Genomic DNA, 4,044 nt, shown 5'->3' on the forward strand with positions numbered 1-4,044 from the left:
AAATGTTGTCTTTTATTTCTTGTGCATTTTACAGGTGATTCTTTTTGCCTGGTATAGTTTCAGTGCTGAACCCGCAAAAAAAATTCAGTGCTGAATTGTTGGTTCTGTTGTTTTTGGCACATTCTGGTAGTATAGTCCTTCTTTGCCTTTGAGCCAGTGTCGCCACTAAACTTTATTCTGTAGTTTCTGTCTTGCACATTCCAGAGTCTCATATAATAAACTGTTTATTCTGCTGTTCATTATAGGATTTGATATTACATGCTAAAATTTTGAAGAGAAGAACAAGCAGTGGGATGGTGACAAGTGCATCATTTTGACCTGTCGGTGAACATCTTCGGTCAGTGGTTATGTTTGCGGGAACAAAAAAACCTATCGTGGTCAGTGGTCATCGCTTGTCAAACTTCGTTATCGTCGAGCGGATGTTTTGCTTGGTGTTATCATCCTTGCCACATTGATGCTTTGTGATTTGAGCTTCTTTGTTGAAGCATCTGGTTGCTCTTGTTCTAAAGATTGGACTCCTTGCAGATTTATGTTGCTAGATGGATTACTTGCAGATCTTTTAGAGCAAATCAATTGTTCTGGGTCTGGTCAATCCTTTATTGCTTGAGCCAGTTCTTGGATGGTGACGCCTTGAAGAATGTGGTCAAAGCGAGCCAGGACATCACCTTCATGGATACATAATCACCACCTCCACGCCCATCATTTCATCATCAATAGAACACCGCAGCATCAGCATTACTTTTAACCATCTTGGCACTGACGATGATGCCTCACACCTAGAGATAGCCACATGGCAATAAGACCGCTGTTGGATCATATCAATATGAGCCTCCTTCAACCTTCTTGAACTTATGCACAATCCTTCACAGTACAGGACTGCCTTTGTTGATCTGAGCCTCGTTGCGTGCGTGCGTCCCATGGAAACCGACACCTGACAGCAGTAACAGTTGTTTTCACAGTAACTTGGATTATGACTTATGAGGCAACAAGTTATAATCCAACTTGGTTTTTAAGCTAAGTTATTTGTGTGACATACTGACATCAAGCCTTAGCAGCACATCTCTACTGCTGTTTTGGCCTGAATCATCAATTCTTTCGTACGTACCTGCAGTATTTGTGTGGGATTATAATATCTGAAGATCTGGACATTTTTAGGACAGTAAAACTGCACCAAATCCCTGCCCTCTCATGCCATCAGTCCTCTCAGCCATTCGATTCGCTTCTGGATGATCTATGTCCGTCAGATCTGCTCTCATGGCACGATTTGTGGGCTGTCCTAAGTGGACGCTACTCCAGGAGAAAAAAAACAGAGCAATATGGTTGATTGGGCCTCCCGGCCCGAAGGCCAGCTCATCGAGAAACAATACGCGACTCCGCGGTCCGCATCAAAACTCTGGGTGAAGAGTTGGTCGTTCATGTGATTAGATCAATGCCGTTTGAGTAGTCCCGTATTGGAATTCTATTATATATTTTTGGCGTATACAACTTTCAGGACTTTGGATGTAGAATTCTGGGTTATTGTTGAGCTTAAGTAGAAAATGGGACTCTGGGTATCTTGCGTAGGCGTCTACATGTGATTCGCGTGTGTGGGGAAACCGCTTAGGCAGCAGCACCGCTTTTGGCACATATTGGACCTACCCAATAAATATTTCAGAAATTCATAATAAATCTTAGAGGCCGATTTGGCCCATTCACGCATGTCAAGAGGTGGGATTAAAGTTTAGTCCCACATTGCTAGTTGAGAGAGAGTTACACCTCCTCATAAGGTGAGCTCTTTCCCCATTTGTATGAGCATGATAAGATGAGAGGTTCTCACACAATCCTCCTCTAACGCCCGCCCCGCCACACCTTGCCTCGCCTCATCACGACACACCGTGTTGCGCCACGGGCTGCGGGAATGCCTAGATCATGCATGGAGCTGAAGCTTTTTGCTACTGCTGTTAGTGGAGATTGGTTACGAGGTTTGTTCGGCTTTGGCTGCCACCTCTTCATCTCCCGTCTCTTCGTTTCATTTCCCATCGCAGCCTATTTGCCTCCTCTTTCCGTGCTTATAAAATAGAGGTCTCTGTTCTCCATAGACACACAGAAACAGAGCACCACTTGCCTCCTGCTACCAAGTTCCAGTGCACTGCGCTACCAAGTTCTTCCCCATCCCGGCTTACGGCGTGCACGACCGACAAGGATAGTAGGCCTCCGGAACCACGCGACATTGAGTCATTTACAGGTGAAGGGAAATAAGGTGTTTGGGGAGCGCTCTGTGTGACTACTGGCTTCTCCACCCCAGATGTTGCTACGGACGTCGAAGACACTTTCCCCAACGATGACTTCTTCCAGGACATAGGAAACCTCTTCGGTAACAAGGGTGATAGCATCGCGAATGGCGCCGCCCTGCTCCTGTCAAGGATATGTTCACGTCTCCTCTATTTAATGTGTTTTTCCCTGATTTTAGTTCAATTTCTTTTTCTAGCAATTGGACTAGATATGCCATGTTCAAATTCACTACTACATATGTTATTTTCTCACTCTCTGATAGACTACATGACTAGTTTAATCTTTACTATTATGGTCATATTTTATCTATTATTTTTATGGATTAAATCATATGGTAAACTGCTCATATTTCCAACACGCCCCATGTACATGTATGGGTGTAACAAACACATCCTATGTGGTTAGTCTTCCTTCATCAAAATGTTCCATGGCAATCCAATGAGATCGATGCCTCTAATACCTATGTTTATCAGAAAATATAAGTTTATTCAATTATTGGCATCAGTATACAGCATTGCATTGCATAAGCTGAGAAACTTTGTGGCTCTCATTTTAATATGGAACCGAACTGTCTACAGCAGCACTGAAGATGATGTTGGTTGGTTTCGCATTCCAATTGATAAGGTGGGCGAAAGCCTCTTTCTAAGCAGTCACTCTGGCACGACACATCAGTGCAACCCGCTAAATCTCTGCATAAGCGTCGTTGAACTACAATGCAATACATCACATAAGAAAAAATTTAGTAATACAGTCCATAAAACTAAAATATTTGCTGACAGATTAATTAATTTCAACATTTGGAAACTTCATGTAAAATATAAATAATGTTGCTTACTTGCTTGGCAGGATGGCAACGTTGAGAACATGAACAAAATGACCAATAAAGCAACAGCTATGTTGTACATGACCATCCTTGTGTTTCTCTTGATGAGTGCCATGAGGGAAAATGTGACTTATGTTCGGTCTTTGTTTTTCACTTCCAAGCTCCTTTACAGGTGTTTATATAGACGCACAATAAAATCTTAGATATCAATTGGTTGATTTCATGCATTTATGTACCTCCCCTAATTAGTATCAGAGTATCTTGCTAGTTTTACATAAATACCAAAGATTTTATTTTACAAAAAATTATATATTTCATCATTATGGTATTTAATGTTGAAGATAACATATTGAGCCAAAATAAAATCTTTAGGTATCAACACTGCATTTATGTCTCCATTCTAAAATAGTACCCATATCGATCTTGTTGGCTATTTTGTATCATCCACACTTATGTAAGTATATCTTACATTTGTTTCGCATTATTTTTTGTGTGGTATATTGTTGTAGTATATACAGAGGCTTGCACAATCAAATCTTATGCATTGATGAACCTTGCATATACATGATCTCAAAAATAAATATTGCTGGAGTACCCCATACTCATGAATATTAGGTATGAGTATTGCACTTTTTCTGCTAAATTAATGTTGATGTATCTTACCGAATCTTAATAAATATCATGCAATCGTTTGTATATGCTTTAATTATTGATGTTGCTTTTTTGCGGCATTTATTGACCTCTATTATATGGTGGCATGCATAATTATTGATATTGCTTCTTTTTGCTTCATTTGTATTATACATTGTTATAAACTTTGCATTTATATTCTATCAACAATAAATAAATGCTTGGACAAACGTAAGCTTGTACTTACTGACGAGTATGCAACCCGTCAGTGGTATACCGGTGGTTCTTAAAACCATCATGTTGGGGAATGGGTAGGCTAA

At 40.5% G+C, this 4,044-nt stretch overlaps 1 long non-coding RNA gene across 1 annotated transcript; it reads right to left on the bottom strand.

The window, feature by feature from the left end:
- Window positions 1-2,734: 2,734 nt before the first annotated feature.
- On the bottom strand, window positions 2,735-3,239 carry LOC119326567. Its single transcript, XR_005158053.1, has 2 exons — window positions 3,107-3,239; window positions 2,735-2,979 (listed from the first exon to the last, which is right to left on the bottom strand). It is a non-coding gene; the product is annotated as an uncharacterized LOC119326567 (long non-coding RNA).
- Between the last annotated feature and the right edge of the window lie 805 nt (window positions 3,240-4,044).

Source organism: Triticum dicoccoides, chromosome 6B (genome assembly GCF_002162155.2).
Source record: "Triticum dicoccoides isolate Atlit2015 ecotype Zavitan chromosome 6B, WEW_v2.0, whole genome shotgun sequence".
In the NCBI taxonomy this organism is placed as follows: domain Eukaryota; kingdom Viridiplantae; phylum Streptophyta; class Magnoliopsida; order Poales; family Poaceae; genus Triticum; species Triticum dicoccoides.